Raw genomic sequence first — 17,547 nt, forward strand, 5'->3', positions numbered from 1 at the left:
TTAGGATCTGTGAAAGGTGGCCTTTTAGAGAATATGGCATGTTACTTACGACAACTCTTACTTTAACATCTAATATATAACTATCATGGAGCGTTTCTATCGACCCGCTCTAGCGATGGATCAACGCCATGAATATCCGTTAGGCTTTGGTTTTTAGCTTATTCTTCTATTTAGCTATCTCCGTCATTACGCTTGCATCAGAAATTAAAGGGATTCCAAAACGTAGGGTGAAAATCGTTTTTATGTAAAAATAAAAAATCACTACATTTATTCCGCAGCTGCTCAATTGAAAAATCATGAAGAGTACACTTAGATAACATGTTTTGGCAGCCTATTAACCTGTCGTTACTATAAATTGTACCCAAGAGTCGGTGAAATAGTCTCAAATTTAGCTCGATAAGTTTGTCCGGACTGTATTTGCTATAAGGTATTAAAAGCATTATAAAGTCCCTAATAAAAATATGACAATCCTTCTTAAATCAGATATAGCTTAAAATACCCTCAGATCAAACTCTTAGAACATAGTACATAATACGAAATAATACACATGCCAACAGTTAGACCAGGTTTTATCTGCCCCGATACTTAACGATACGGTCTTTATGGTGGGCATTGATACCATTAATGAAAATAGAGTGTATTAGAGGCGGATTGTCAAAGTAAATTATGTAGCCACTGTAAATTTACTGCCAATATCTTTCGACAGAAAATTAAAACTGGGCGATTGTGAATGAATTTGACTGTCCGACAGTCCGAGTTTTTACGGTCCGATATGGCATGCCATTAAATGTATATATATACAGTGAAACCTGGATAATTGAGACTTCAAGGGACGAGCAGATTTGTCTCACTTAAAGAGGTATTCCACTTACTCAGGCTCTCAGTTAGCCAGGTACAAATAAATTTCTGTCTCATTTACAGAGGGTCTCATTAATAGAGGTGAGAATAGAGGATATTTCAGTTATAGAGGTGGTTAATAAGGTATTTTGAAATTATCTTTAAAAATAAATAGCCTCTAGCCGCCCAGAGACCTATAAAAAGGTCTCCTGTTCCATTCTAATTTGAACTTTGTGTTGACAAAATAAAATTTCATTTTGCTTGGCAAGGTCTGACGTATGGGCGACTAGAGGATAAGGTAAAATAATCCTTGTCCCTAAATATTTTTTAAGTCTGTTAATTATTGTATTTATTTATTTTGAATGATTCTATTTTCAAATGACTGATCCATAGGGCTGATTTAGAAGGCGCGCGAAGTCGTATGCGATTTTAGCTACATTGCGGACTGTTGTTGTCCAATTCAACCGACCGATGAAAAACCGCAATGTAATGAAACTCGCATGCGAGTTCTCGCATCGTCTAAAAGAGCCCTTTTATTGTTTCACTGATATGTGTAAATTTGTTAAATATTGAAATTAACACCATGCACTCGACTGTAGGCCAAAGGTTATGACGCCATCGCTCGAAAAGATTGCACCATACCTTTGGCCTACTCTCGAGTAGATGGTGTTTATATTAATATTTAACAAGTTTACACATAAATATCAAATAGGTACTATTACTTATTTGTGATATCAGTGAAAGAATAATTAATGATCAAAGTCAAATGGCGTTTTAACAGGTTTAATTTTCTGTCGGAAGTTGGCAGCAAATGGAAGTACTGTAGCTATAGACGGTCAAGCAAATCTTGTCAGTAGAAAAAGGCGCGAAATTAAAATTTTCTATGAGACGATATCCCTTCGCGCCTACATTTTTCAAATTTGCCGCCTTTTTCTACTGACTAGATCTGCTTGACCAACTATACCTACATAATTTACCATCATGACAGTAACTCTCTATTTAAAATTCTCTTTGATACCATGTTTTAAAGATGGATTTAAAAACAATTTATCTGGATTAAGTCCTTAAGTTACCTATTAGGCAAAAGGTTAATAAAGTAAACTCGATTCCACTTCAGGTTGAGCTTCTTCAGCAATTCTTTCTTCGTTGTATTGTAATCTGTAACAAGTAATTAATTAAAATGAAACTCCGTAGAAATCTTTGGTCTCTTAAATGCATTCGTACAATGCAAATATAAGTACATCCGCGGAAAAATTATAAGATGTATTGAGAACCTTTTGCGAAGTGGAAGAAATTAGGCTTGTTTTAAGCAATGGTATGTATGCAGGCAGAGATTAAAAACCCGGCCAAGTGCGAGTTGGACTCGCGTTTCTAGGGTCCCGTACGTAAGTCCGACTCACGCTTGCACTGCACATTTCTAATAGGTTTTCCTGTCATCTATAGTTAAAGAACTATTTTATGTATTTATTTCAAAATTTTAGACCCAGTAGTTTCGGAGATAAAGGGGGAATGGTCACTTTTCGGCTATTTTCTTAAATAACTTCGAACCTACATAGGTTTGATGAAAAAAAATATTTGAGTTTCAGTTCTAAGTATGGGGAACCCCCAAAATTTATTGTTTTTGTTCTATTTTTGTGTGATAATCTTAATGCGGTTCACAGAATACATCTATTACTTACCAAGTTTCAACAATATAGTTCTTATAGTTTCGGAAAAAAGTGGCTGTGACATACGGACGGACAGACAGACAGACAGACAGATAGACCGACATGACGAATCTATAAGGGTGGTTTTTTGCCATTTGGCTACAGAACCCTAAAAAGTATTATTTGGTACTATTCCGCCGTATACATCCATTAAAACGAAGTTGAGATAATAATATGCTGTGCATATATTAACCAATAACTTTGGAATAAATCGGGGGGCACGGCAGTGCCCCCGCCAAGTCGAGCGCGAAGCAAACACTGCCGTACCATCCTTTACTGGAACCATTTCGCCGCATTTTCAGGCCCCTATTTGAGAACCTCTGGATAAGACCAGAACGCAGAAATTTTGGTCATCCAGTAAGCTATAATCACATACTTAAAATCCAAAATTTCAAGTCTGTAGGTCATTTAGTTCCGAAGTTAAGCGAAAGCAAAGTTTCGCATTTATGAAACTCACTCATGATCATCAGAATAGAACTAGTACTTCCCATAAACTCAGAGAGCTGAAATTTGGTACAGAGTTAGGGTTTAATGGCCACATAAAGGGAAAACCTAAAAAATTTGCAATATCAGTCACGTTTTAAAGATCTACGAACTGCATAAGTAAGTTTGTAATCCCATATAAATATATGATATTACAAAGTTACTGTTGCAGTTCCTACAAATAGTAGGTAAAGTAAAGGTACACTACGATGTACGATGTGAGTATGAATGAAGATATGTTTAGTTATGATATGTGTATACATAGTATGGGTATGAGTACCCGAAAAGAAGGACTGCCTGCCCTAAAAGAGATGAGATCCCATCAAAAACATTACATGTAAAAAGGTGCAGGTCTCGCAACGCTTTATAATAAATAAAATAAATCAATATGCCCACGTTTCTACAAAAAGAAGTGAAATCCCACCAAAAACATTCTGTAAAAAACTAGCCAAGTCTCGATGGAGCTGCTTGTTTATCTCTAAAAAGTAATGAAATCTAGACAAAGTCGTGCCAAGTCTAAGGTTCCTTACTGCGATTTCTTTATTATTATAGTTAATGTTGTGTGACTTGGCCGTTGAAGGGTACACAAGGGTACAAAACCAGGTGCTCCATGACACCATTGCACCAATCTGCCATTGCACCAAAAAGAAATATTTGTTTCAGGCTCGCCCATACATAAATATTATTGAAATACGCAGCTTTATCAAGCCTACAATTGACTGGTTATTGAATCAACGTTTTCCAAGTGGCAATTTTCCATCGTCAATGGGTAGCGGTTCTGGCGACAGATTGGTGCAATGGTGTCATCCCATACAACCATTTCCAGTCGCCGTTACGACGCGGTGTAGACACATCTTGTGTCGACACCGTCTGTTTCGGTCACAATTCCAGTCGCAGAGTCGTCGCCGTGTCGACACAGTTACCAGAAATGGGGAAGGGTCGACACATGACACAAAGTGACATAAAGTGTGGTCGCCGTGTGCACACATTGTTACTAGTTTGCGACTACTTTATGCCAAAATCATTCGTTCATTCGTTCATTTTGTTCCTGTCAAATGGAAACTGTCAGATGAAAAAATAGTTAAATAAAAATAAGTGACATTAATACGCCATCTCTAAAACGGATTACAAGACGTAATTATATATTGTTTGCATTTATATTACAATAGGACTGAAATTATTATGGGGAATTAAACTGCTCGAGTGATTTGATAAACTAAGTGTAATATAATCAACGCGCCACCAAATTGTTTTAGTTTAGCCGGAAATGAAATTGTTTACTTCTCAGTGCCTGTGTTCATAAATATATTATTTGATGCATTTTTAGTACTTCGATGCGTATACTATACTTAGATAACAGAAATAACGCTTTACATACTACGAAACTTGTTAATTATGATGTATAAATATGGTTTAAGGCTGAGAAATATTGCAGTCACAAAGTAGTCGCAAATGTTTCGACTTTGTGTCGACTCTGTGTAGACACATGACACGCGCTGTCAAAAGTAATAATAAAGTTACTGGATTTGCAAAATGGCTCCTTGTGTTCATTTGTTTTCAGATATTCTCAAAGTGTAAAAATGCCGTGGTCAGAGATGGGACTTAATAGATTAACTGTTTATTCGACTAATTAATGGAATAAAAAAAGTTAATCCTCAAATATTAATCACGATTAGTTTAGTCGACCTAACATAGATTGAAATTGAATTAATCTGAACATTAATCGAATAAATTATCGATTAAATCTCGGTTGGAAGTTGACAGGGGGCCATTTTTGTACGTAAAAATAATAGAAATGTCTTGCATGCAGATGGTAGCCAAACACTTTGTCATAAAAGTCGAAATGGGTGTCGATTAGGTTTTAGCGAGTGCCGATTTCGAAAATGATGACCATTTTGGAATCCAAAATGGCGGCCATGCACTGTGTCATAAAAGTCATCATGGATGTCGTTTTATACGTTTTAGGGGGCCCCAATTTTGAAAATGATGACCATTTTGGATTCCAAGATGGCGGCCATGCACTGTCATAAAAGTCGTCATGGATGTCGTTTTATAGGTTTTAGGGGGCCCCGATTTAGAAAATGATGACCATTTTGAAATCCAAAATGGCGGCCATGCACTATGTCATAAAAGTCGTCATGTGTGTCGTTTTATAGGTTTTGGGGGGCGCAGATTTAGAAAATGATGACCATTTTGGATTCCGTAATGGTGGCCATGCACTATGTCATAAAAGTCGTCATGGGTGTCGTTTTATAGGTTTTAGGGGGCGCAGATTTCGAAAACGATGACCATTTTGGATTCCAAGATGGCGGCCATGCACTATGTCATAAAAGTCGTCATGGATGTCGTTTTATAGGTTTTAGGGGGCCCCGCTTTCGAAAATGATGACCATTTTGGAATCCAGAATGGCGGCCGTGCACTATGTCATAAAAGTCGTCATGGGTGTCGTTTTATAGGTTTTGGGGGGCGCAGATTTCGAAAATGATAACCATTTTCGATTCCAAAATGGCGGCCATGCACTATGTCATAAAAGTCGTCATGGATATCGTTTTATGGGTTTTAGGGGGCCCCGATTTAGAAAATGATGACCATTTTGTAATCCAGAATGGCGGCCATGCACTATGTCATAAAAGTCGTCATGGGTGTCGTTTTATAGGTGTTGGGGGGCGCAGATTTCGAAAATGATGACCATTTTGGAATCCAAAATGGCGGCCATGTACTATGTCATAAAAGTCGTCATGGATGTCGTTTTATAGGTTTTAGGGGGGCCCCAATTTTGAAAATGATGACCATTTTGGAATCCAAAATGGCGGCCATGCACTATGTCATAAAAGTTGTCATGGGTGTCGTTTTATAGGTTTTAGGGGGCCCTGATTTCGAAAATCATGACCATTTTGGAATCCAAAATGGCGCCAAGCAGTATGTCATAAAAGTCGTCATGGCTGTCGTTTTATAGGTTTTAGGGAGCGCAGATTTCAAAAATAATAACTATTTTGGAATCCAATATGGCGGCCATGCACTATGTTAAAAGTCGACATGGATGCCGTTTTATTGGTCATGGTCATCATTTTCTAAATCTGCTCTTCCTAACACCTATAAATCAACATCTAAGACGGCTTATATGACAAAGTGCACGGCACACATCTTGGATTCCAAACTGGTCATCATTTTCGAAATCGGCACTTCCTAAAACCTATAAAACGATATTCATGACGACTTTTGTGACAAAATACGTAGCCGCCATCTTAGATTATAAAATGATCATCGTTTTCGAATTCTGCACTCCCTAAAACCTATAAATCGACATCCATGACGACGCAAGTTATCTTTATTTTCAGATCTCACAAATTGCTACAGAATACAAAGGACAAAAAAAGAAGCGAGGCGGTAATGAAACAAGCAAAAATACAGATGATTCCTCGACGCAATTGGATGCTTCTTAGATTGTGTCCAGATTTTTTTGTCATAAAAGTTTTTATTTTTCACATATTACTCTCACAAGTTCCGTGACATTTCGACCTTGTAATTTTTTAAGTAAATGTTTTTGTTTATCTATGAGGATCTCACTAGAATAATTTATAATCAAGGTATGTTTAAATATTTGATGATTGAAATAGTAACGCAAAAAAAAATTATATTTGTGTCTTATATTCCTGCCGAAGACTTTTATTTTTCCTTTTCCTTCTACACAAGTTTGGTCAAATAATAAGAATTTAGGGCTCTCAATTTTATTTTGACTTCTACAACAGTAAAGCTACGAGGCCATGTTTGGTATCGTTTTCGTATAAATGCGCAGTACCAAATTTAGTTATGGTATCACATTGACACCATTCCAAAGTAAAAACATATAAACTTACTTTCTTTTAAACTCCTCTTCACGCTTAAACTGCTGAACAGTTTTAATTTAAATTTAGTACACATATATTTTGAGTCCCGAGACAGGACATAATAAGTTATCTCAAAAATCATCCTTTAAAGGTGTGAAATGAGGTGTAGGGGGAATTCAGAATTGACTTCTTGAAGTTAATACTGTTTAAGTTTAGGTTTGAAGTCATGTTTTTTTTATCATTTTTAACTAAATCAAAGATGTAGACCATCCCAAATTTAATGTAAATCGGTTCAGCGGTTATTGATTTCCCGTACAAATTTCCACGCCACTTTTCACACCTTCAAAAGATGATTTTGGTTATAAGATCTATCCTATGTCCTGTTCCGGGACGCATACTATTTCTATACCAAATTTCAACGAAATCGGTTCAGCGGTTAAGCGTCAAGAGGAGTTTAAAAAAAACCGGCCAAGTGCGAGTCGGACTCGCGTATTAAGGGTTCCGTACATTAAGTCCGACTCGCGCTTGACTGCACATTTCTAATAGGTTTTCCTGTCATCTATAGGTAAAGAACTATTTTGTGTATTCAGACGCACGAGTGATCCCATAAGAATTCCGTTTTTGCTTTTGAGGTACGGAACCCTACAAAGATATTTTTTAATTTTGTGGAATGGTGTCAATGTGATACCTTAAATGGATTCAGCAACCCAGATTTATACGAAAACGATACCATACACGGCCTAGCACCTTCACTGATGTAATATATCAAGATAACATTGAGAGCCCTAAATAAACTTTCAAGAGCGGATATTTCAAAAACTATTCAACATATCGAAAAAATTGACTGAATAAACTTGTAACAAATTAAATTAACTTTCATTTTGTATAAGTGGCCATGTCGCTAAGATGCATAGTTTCCGAGATATAATCGAAAAACCGGAAAATGGGACCTTCAAAGCCCCCTCTCTCCCCCCCGCTCAAGGGCTACGGCCGAGGACTTTTGATATGTTCACCTCCTAACTTGTCCAAACCAAGTTAAGGAGTCAAAAATTGTGTTCCGAGCATTTCCCTCTACAACTTTATTGAGCATTCGTTGCCTGACCTAGTAGCGTATTGCATTTCTTTAAAAACTTTTCTGTAAAAGGTTGACGGGTATTGGGTGTTTATATGGTTTTGGTCGATTTTTATCATTCGCATCGCCCATGATGACTTACTAGAATTACAAGCACACGAGACACTAATAGTAGTTTGACAAACCTTGGTTTTCAAGAGGTATTTTATATTGACATTTGCTGTCACAAATTTGCTGTCAGATTTAGTCGCAAACCGCACGCAAAGTGCACACAAATGTGTCGACACCTTGTTACGGAAAAGTGTACACACGGCGACGACACTTTGTTTCGAAACAATTCTAGACACATTGTGTGGACTCTGTTACGACACATCTGACATTTAGTTACCACTTTCATGATTCTGCGACTGGAATGGTTATATGGGATGGAGCACCTGATTTTGTACCCTTGTGTACCCTTCAACGGCCAAGTCACACAACATTAACTATAATAATAAAGAAATCGCAGTAAGGAACCTTAGACTTGGCACGACTTTGTCTAGATTTCATTACTTTTTAGAGATAAACAAGCAGCTCCATCGAGACTTGGCTAGTTTTTTACAGAATGTTTTTGGTGGGATGATTATTGTTTTAATACGAGTAACAATACCTACCATATTCACTTACCTAGTCTTTTGAATTGCTCGCTGCGTTTTTCGATTATCAGAAGCAAGAACTAGAGTATCCCTAGATCCGCCACGTTGTTCGTCAGCAAAGCGGGGGCGTTTCGCTGGTATTGACGCTGAAATCAAATAATCATAATTAACGGTAGGTACTATTATACGAGGGTTGTACCTACGCGCCGTCACCGCGTACTACGCACGCAGCACGCGCAGTAAGGACGAGCCGCTAGGCCATCGGGAGGTGAGGGTGACCTCTAGCTGCTCGCCTCTTTATTAGTACCTAGTATCAGGCGTGGCTCACTCCGCTATTTCGTCGCTTTGCTGCAGGTAGCTAAAAGTAGATCCGTTCCGCCCCAATTTTGAGGAAAGCCATAAGCCGCGCGTGGCGCTGTCGCCACCTAGTGGCCATATCTGTGCTGATCGTAACAGACGCGTTTTGTTAGAGAGTGAGGCTTCTGTACCTAGTACTATTATTTATTCTGTGGTAGTATTAGTACCTACTTAAAAACTACTTAAAAATGGAGACCTATAAGCTCTAGAAACCACGGAATGGAAGGCGCAGCGTGGGAAGGCCCTCTACAAGATGGAGTTGCATGGGGTCGGCGCGTGACCGGCCGCTGTGGAGATCGTTGAGGGAGTTATTTGGCCATCAGTGGACGTCTTTCGGCTTATAGTGGTTATGATGATGATGAAGCTTTCGGAAACCCGTCGTGCGAGTGACTATAAATACGTAATGCTCTACCCATCCATGCAGTACCTATCATACCATGACCGTGCTGTCGTGAACGTATCAAGCATGGAATGTAACGCGATACGGACTAGGTAATAAGTACTAGGGTGGATTTTCAATGTGGAACCGGGACGAAAAGTTGCAGTTTGTAAACAGTAAGTACTTTTAGCCCTCTACCCAGCCGCTAAAGAAATTAATAAACGTAAATTTTCATCAAGTAATTATTTAAATAATTATACTATGTCACTAAAATGTATGCATTTTATTGAAATTATACAATACTTATAGTCCGTTTTTTTAGCATTAGAAAGAACTTCGCAGAAGTAAGCGTGTGGTTCCAAATCCAGCACTTTTAGCGGTAATAATTTGAAGTAAATTATATGTATTGACCATGTTACATTAGATGATACAATAATTATTAACAATTAAAGAGCCTGATAAAAGCTGCACGCTTGCTTCTGTGGAGTTCTTTCTAATGCTAAAAAAAACGAACTATAATAAGTGTTATAATTTATCTGGGAGACCGAGTTTTTTCGGAATAAAACATATAAAAACTCAAATATGCGCGTTTCCTAGCTCAAAGAGATAAGACCTAGCTAGATAGATTTTTCGCTCCCGAAAACCCCCATATAGCAAATTTCATCGAAATCGTTACAGCCGTTTCCGCGATCCCCGTAATATAATATATATACTCGTACATATACATTTTTTCTCAACTCTACGCTCACCTTTATCCGGTCGCATGCTTATTCCAGATTGCAGACAAGCTTGGCCTGTACTCGTAGATGCAGCAGCTGAAGTTTGTGCTGGAACATTTCACACGTTAAAATAAGTTTTAAAAATAAATTACAAACATAGGTACCAACATAAAACATATTTAGTTAGTACCTTCACTTATTCTTATTTGTCAGTCGTAGTCACTAGTCAGCTGTTAACCAAGCAGGTAAGACTTAGACCGTTTAAATACCTTACTTTGTGACGACCACTCTGGCGTAGTGGGTAGTGACCCTGCCTATGAAGCCGATGGTCCCGGGTTCGAATCCTTGTAAGGGCATTTATTTGTATGATGATACAGATATTTGTTCCTGAGTCATGGTTGTTTTCTATGTATTTAAGTATTTATATATTATATATATCGTTGTCTGAGTACCCACAACACAAGCCTTCTTGAGCTTACCGTGGGGCTTAGTCAATTTGTGTAAAAAATGTCCTATAATATTTATTATTATTATTTATTATTATTTTTGTGTCTCCTTTTGGATTTCACGGGCCTATAAATCCCGGTCTTTTGATAGGCTTGCGTGGGGATATAGATCCAACACGTAGAGGCCCCTTGGAGAGCTTTAATGTCATGTAGAACGCCTGCTGGAACCCGTTCACAGGCGCAACAATAGACACCCATGAACCGGTCGCAGCAGGCATTGGGACTATTGTAGAAAAAGTGAACAGTATTCCGGTCTATGGATTGATGTTTGGGTGGACAATGAGACTGGGCTATTGTAAAAGAGGTCCGGACACCTGCCATAACAATGTTAACACCGTCATCGAGGCAGGCGGTGACTCGCCGCTGACTAGATGGGCCCCTGAAACTGCCGTCGTAAAGACGACCAGGAGCAACATCGGTGTGAGCGGCTCAGTGGTGTCGAGAGGTGTGCGCCGCTTTCTACCCAGTGGCTGTTAACAGCCACTGTGCCAACTCGCGTCTTATGCATCTTTCACTTCCACCCCTGGAGTATATAGCTCTAACGACTCCTCTCTGGACGGCCAATGAAGGCAAGCCAGAGCTGAGAGTCCTGCGGGTCCCCTTGGGGTCCACTCCGACCGACGAAGACACGCCGGAGACGGAGACCCTGACCGACTCTCGGGAGCACTCGGGTCCGTGGTTATTATTATTATTATTACTTTGAACTTCTTATCTGTTTTATACCGATCTATGTTTTACCTAGTAATAGCTGATACTAATGACCTGCTTGAACACATGCACATCGGCGTCCGCGTGAGAGCATATCTCGCAGACTACCGAATACCTACTATACCTAGTAGGTAAAGAATCCTCAACTCCTCAAGTAAACTATTAAAGAGCATGCGAAGACCATCTCCGTATAAATCCTTAAGCGGACGCACACATTTAACCGGTTTCGATGAAACTTGCATGAGGTATGCACTTTAAGATGTTTTGCCCCGTTTCTTCCCAATGATGCCACACTCGTAGTTCGTACCTATCAATAAGCGAGATTGTCATACTAATACGTACACGTACATTAGAACGTTATTGATAAACCGGTTTTGATAAAACTTCCACTGAATAACCTACCCTAAGTTGAGATACATGTACCTATGCCAAAAATAAAACAATCTCAAAACAGTCTGAAATGCCATATATGTAAATTATTGGCTGGCATTTAACTGATCACCATATATAGTAAATAGTAATCCACTTCGTCACCTTTTTCTAGTAGGATTTCGTTTTTGTAAGGGTCGCAGTTCTAACCTAACCTAACCTTACCCACTTTTATAGCAGCATTTCCTTTCTCTAAGAAGCGCTAGTGGCCTATTAGCGGTAAGAGCGTGCGTCTTGCAATCCAGAGGTCGCATGTTCAAACCCGGCTCGTATCAATGAGTTTTTCGGCACTAAACTTATGTATGAAATATCATTTGATATTTACCAGTCGCTTTTAGGTGAAGGAAAAAATCGTCAGGACACCGAACTAATCCCAATAAGGCCTCGTTTACCCTTTGGGTTGGAAGATCAAATGGCAGTCGATTTCGTAAAAACTAGTGCCTACGCCAATTCTTGGGATTAGTTGCCAAGCGGACCCCAGGCTCCCATGAGCCGTGGCAAAATGCCGGGACAACGCGAGGAAGATGATGATGATGATGACGATGATTTTGTTTCTCTAAGGGTCACAGTTTTATCCTACCTAACCCACAAAATCGAAATCGCCAATCGTTGTAGAGTTCCGTTCTTGATCATCATCAGCAGTTCTACTTCATCAATTGTCACTTTTTTCAATGTAAATGCTTGATTTGTTGATAAAATCACTATATGTATGCCTTTAATTATAGATTTGAGGAGTTCCCTCGATTCCTTATGGATCCCATCATCAGTAGGTACTCGAGCTTAACAAAAATGTGGCTTAAAACCTTAACTTGCTTAATAGTAATTTGAAGACCTATCGAATGATGTGCTTATGTTGATATTTCTCAAGGAAAAATCAATTTTAGTTTCATACGACGACGACCGGTCTGGCCTAGTAAGTAGTGACCCTGCCTGTGAAACCGATCGGATCCAGGTAAGGGCATTTATTTGTATGATGAACATAAATATTTGTTCCCGAATCATGGGTGTTTTCTATGTATATATAAGTATGTATTTATCTGTATAAGTATGTAATGTATATCGTCACCCATAGAACAAGCTTAGTTGGGGCTAGGTTGATCTGTGTAAGATCAGAGATGTGACTTATTTGAAATACTTGTATTTAAAATGCAAATACAAAATGCTAAATACCTATTTTGTATTTTGTATTTAAATACCTTTTGAAGAAAACTATTTTGTATTTTATTTGAAATAGTTTTTGGGACCTATTTTCTATTTTCAAAATACAAAATACTTTATAGTAGGTAGGTAATGTAGGTAGGAGTTACAATCTCTTCTGATGTTACAATTCTGGCAACTCTCTCATTCTTTTAACATGGAACTGTTGAATCTGTTTAGTAACGTCACACCACAAGAGTAGCGAGTGGTTAAAAAAGTGGAATCTTGAGTGTTGGGAGGGTTTCATGGCACGAGAGGAGAACAAAGTTTTCTGCCCTGGTGAAACACAAACGAGACGTTTTCATCACTCTAACGAGAGGCATTATACTAGCTGTGAAGCATTACAAATGAATGCTTTAAAAGTTGGCCGATAAAAACCATCGTCCATACCTACGTCCTACCGGTTAATAGGTATGAGCAAACAACTAGAAATTTGTACTTTAGATAGAGGATTGATTTCAAAGAATAAAGAGAGTCTTTTCAACTCGGAAATTCCGAGTAATACTTTTTAATTCAGACTAGGTATTCACTACTCAGAGTACCTTTTATCGAAAAGTATTTGTATTTTAAAAAAGTATTTTGAAAATACCTATTTCGTATTTTGTATTTAAATACAAATTCAAAAACTATTTTGTATTTTGCATTTGAAATAGTATTATCAAGGAAGTATTTGTATTTTGTATTTAAATACTTTTTATAAAGTATTTTTCGCATCTCTGTGTAAGATGTCCCCTAATATTTATTATTTATAAGTTTCACAACCTACCTATGGAGTGTATTTTAAACTACGTACCGAAGCGTAAAGTACATCAACACCACTTAATTAACGTCCATTAATGGACGGCTGCCAGTCCTCAAGTATGAGCTTCTCCAGAAACTTCCTACCTCGCACAGACAAACTGGAATGAACTGCCGCGTGCCGCGTGCGGTATTTCCGGACCGTTTCGACCCTACGGTGTTGCGACTGTAATGTTGCGGGTATCCATGGGCGACGGTAATCTTATCATCAGGTGATTCGTGTGCTCGTTTGCCTCCTATATCATATAAGTAGTAGGTACATAACACATGTGTAAAAAACACATGTGCCAAATTTTATTAAAATGCCCTTATATCTTAGAATAGTTTACGATAAGTGTTTCTTTTTTGCCATTTTGGCTACGGAACCCTAAAAACATCCACAAATCGGACTATCGGTTTCGAAGAGAAACGTGGATAAACTACTTGAAATCTGTGTGAAAACTAAAATACTTTTACCTAAAAGCAAAACTAGCATAATTACCATTTTCACTGTTTGATGTTGACAGAGGTACTCTGGCATGTGTAGATCTGATTTGAATCTGGTTTGCAGCTGAAATATTAAATTATTGTAAAAGAAATAAGTTAACATTTTTAGATTAAGTACTATTAGGATTTTGTACCGCAATAACGCGGTTGGGAGCGGGAATTTATCTAAAAAACAAAGGTCTTTCCATGTGCGACGGTAATCGCTTATTTACCATCAGTGGCCTATTTTATAAAGCTACAAGTTACAATTTACAAGCGGAAGTCTCGTTCTAACACATAGGGTTAGAAAGAGACTTCCGCTTGTAAATTGTAACTTGTAGCTTTATAAAATAGGCCACAGGTGATTCGTGTCCTCGTTTGCCTTCTATATAACTTACATAGAAAAGTCTATGTTTGTTATAATATCCTTATATCAGTTCTTGAGTAAAATGTTTGTGCTCTACGGACAGATGGACGGACAGACAGACTCACCAACGGACATGACGAAACTATAACGGTTTCATTTTTGCCATTTTGGCTGCGGACGGAACCCTGAAAACGATCACAATTCGGACTAACCAATTCGAAGAGAAACGTGGGTAAACTGAGGGCCTATCGCGAAACACGTTCGCCGTGTTACTTCTCTGTCGCACTTACATACGAATTTACAAGTGCGACAGAGAGGCAACACGTGGTTCGACGTGTGAACTAGCAGAATTACCATTTACCTACACTGTTCGATGTCGATGGTCTGGCATGTAAAGATGCGTCGATATGGTTCGCAGCTGAAATTTAAAATTCTTGTGAAAATTATGTTAATATTTTTAGATTAGGTACTATATACAGGGCCGTCTTGAACTATGCTGGGGCCCTTGGGCACATAAGAATTTGGGGCCCTCCTTTGGGAAAATAAAGTAAGCTAATTAGGTATGTAAATTATCATTTTTCTACAATGATCTATTTATTATGGGTATCAAATATACTGTTACTGTCTGTCCTTCGGGGCCCCTTTAGGACTGGGCACGGGCCCCGTATGCCCTTATGGGAAAGACGGTACTGACTATTTATATTAAACCACTTATTCATAAAACTTAGCCGGTATAACAACGAATACTAACAACAAAATAAAATAAGTATTTAGTGGGGCTCCCATATAACCAACGTGATTTTTTTGCCGTTTTTTGCTTCGTGCGCGACCCCGAGTTGCAGTTGGCCGGTTTTTTAAATCATAATATTAGGTCTTGGTTCAAAGTTTGTTTGGGGTTAGCTTTGGGGTTAGCTCGGTGAAGGGATAACTTCATCTTTATACTTTAAAATGTATTTGTTGCTGTGCTGCTGTTTTAAACTTACCTACGATAAAGTATTTATTTTATTACTTACCTAACCACTTAGTGGGCTACAACTAAGGCTAATTACTAATTATGGCTAATAGAAAGTTACCTTGTCTACTTGCAGCATGTTGAGGAAATTCTCATAATAATTGGTATTCCGTCAGTGGAGTGGAGGTGCGGAAAGATTTAACTTTGGATAGGCTCTTTTTAGGGTTTTGTAGTCACCTAGAAACTCTTATACTTTCGCCATCTCTGTCTGTCCGAGGCTTTGCTCCGTGATCGTTAGTGTTAGAAAGCTGCAATTTGGCATGGATACATAAATCATGCATTGGGGGCTATTCATAAATTACGTCATTTCAAATTCGGGGGGGGGGGGGGGGGTCTAGACATCGAATGACGGTAGCATGAAGTAGGAGGAAATGGGGTCATTTGAATCAAGATTTTTGAATGATTATAGGGGGGGGGGGGTCAAAAATCGTTGACGTAATTTATGGACAGCCCCTTGCGGCAGAACGGTAAAATAAAAACTATACAAAACATTTTTTGTTCCAATAGCGAGGGGTACCGTTGGATATAGGTCTTTCAAAAAGGAGACCCTTTTTTGATATATAGTAAATTATTCGGAAATAATCTGCAACTTTTCTATGGGTAAATGAACGAGATCTTCTTTTCCAGTCCAGCTTGTCTACCCCAAGTTATACACCTGTAAGCAAAGTGGTTTTGGCTGCCTTTTAATTGTGTATTGTAAACATAATACTTATTGAGGAACACAAATGATGCAAATTAAATCAATAAGTATTGCAATCATAAGAGGAACATAGTAAGCAGTAAGTATGTGCTTTAAAGTGATTGGGACATTTGGGTTCATGAAGGACTACTTTTAGATGACTAAAATATGAAATTGAATAACACGTACGCTTTTATAGTAATAAAAGGTCATATTTGAAAAAAATTGAGATTATAGAGATGATGATAAACAACGGGGGTTTTGTCGGTCTATTAAGTAGGTACCCTGTACCCTAAACTATTAGAAGAGACTTGCAGGTAGCAAACATAGCAAATTCAAATTTCAAATAATACACCGTATAAGTAGCTAATAACATCTTTAAATGCCTGGGAAGTTTTTGACCAACAACTTTAATAACTAGAGACCTGATGACCCCACAGTCAAACTCATTGTTGAGTCTTGCTGGGCTATGACTATTTTTAAGAATACCTCTGTATTTTATTAAATAAACAAATAATAAATAAATAAATAACATTTAGGGCAAGCAATACGTGCGTTCTTCCTATTACGTAGTGGCGGAGACCGGATTCGAACCGGCGTCTCGGTCGGTCTTCAGCTTACCTACGCGGTTGATAAATCAAAATGTTTAATAAAATAATTTGATTTGTTCCCTGGTAGTTGTATTTCAGAACTTGTTGACTTACCGCTGTTCATCCTTGGGAAATCTGGCAAAGAATCCTCCTCGATTGATTTCTCGGACACCGCATATTTCACAATATCGGTTTTTGCCGGCCATTTTTACTATTTTACAAAAGTACGGGTTTACTTTTCAAAAACACCACACAACTCTATCTCAAACACAAGACACGAGTCGCTATCACAGAAAAAACTGTAATTATTTTGCAGTATGTTTGCACACGAATTTTGTATTTCAAAATGGTTGCCGCTCGTATACGCATAATGTCAAGTTAGCATTTCAACAGTGCTGCCGCCAATGCCTCGCCGCTGAACTAATTATGTCAAATGAATATGACAAATATCGTTGCCGTACATCTGTTCGTAGTATGAGAGTTTCTCGCCACTGGACGTATCCGACTGACTGCGTCACACAAAAAATAGTTTGCGCTGCGTTTAGATATTGCAATTTTGCCATTATTGTACTCTAGCAACACTGACGATTTGGTCCATATGCATAGATGGTAGGATCCTATAGATGTGCTATACGCAAGGGCCCAACGTTTTCTGTTCTCTTTCACGGCGCAGCACCTAGTATCATTTCTCTCTCCTCGCTCTATGAAAAATGCCGTTTGTCAAAAAAGGACAACCATACTGTTGACAAGGTGGACTTCAAATCAAGTGTTGCCTTTCTTG

The 17,547-nt window shown here is 38.3% G+C and overlaps 1 long non-coding RNA gene across 1 annotated transcript; it reads right to left on the bottom strand.

Moving 5' to 3' along the window:
• Positions 1–1,548: 1,548 nt before the first annotated feature.
• Positions 1,549–14,928, bottom strand: LOC134675796 (uncharacterized). Its single transcript, XR_010099796.1, has 5 exons — positions 14,847–14,928; positions 14,135–14,203; positions 10,046–10,123; positions 8,592–8,706; positions 1,549–1,995 (listed from the first exon to the last, which is right to left on the bottom strand). It is a non-coding gene; the product is annotated as an uncharacterized LOC134675796 (long non-coding RNA).
• Between the last annotated feature and the right edge of the window lie 2,619 nt (positions 14,929–17,547).

Source organism: Cydia fagiglandana, chromosome 23, assembly GCF_963556715.1.
Source record: "Cydia fagiglandana chromosome 23, ilCydFagi1.1, whole genome shotgun sequence".
NCBI lineage: Eukaryota > Metazoa > Arthropoda > Insecta > Lepidoptera > Tortricidae > Cydia > Cydia fagiglandana.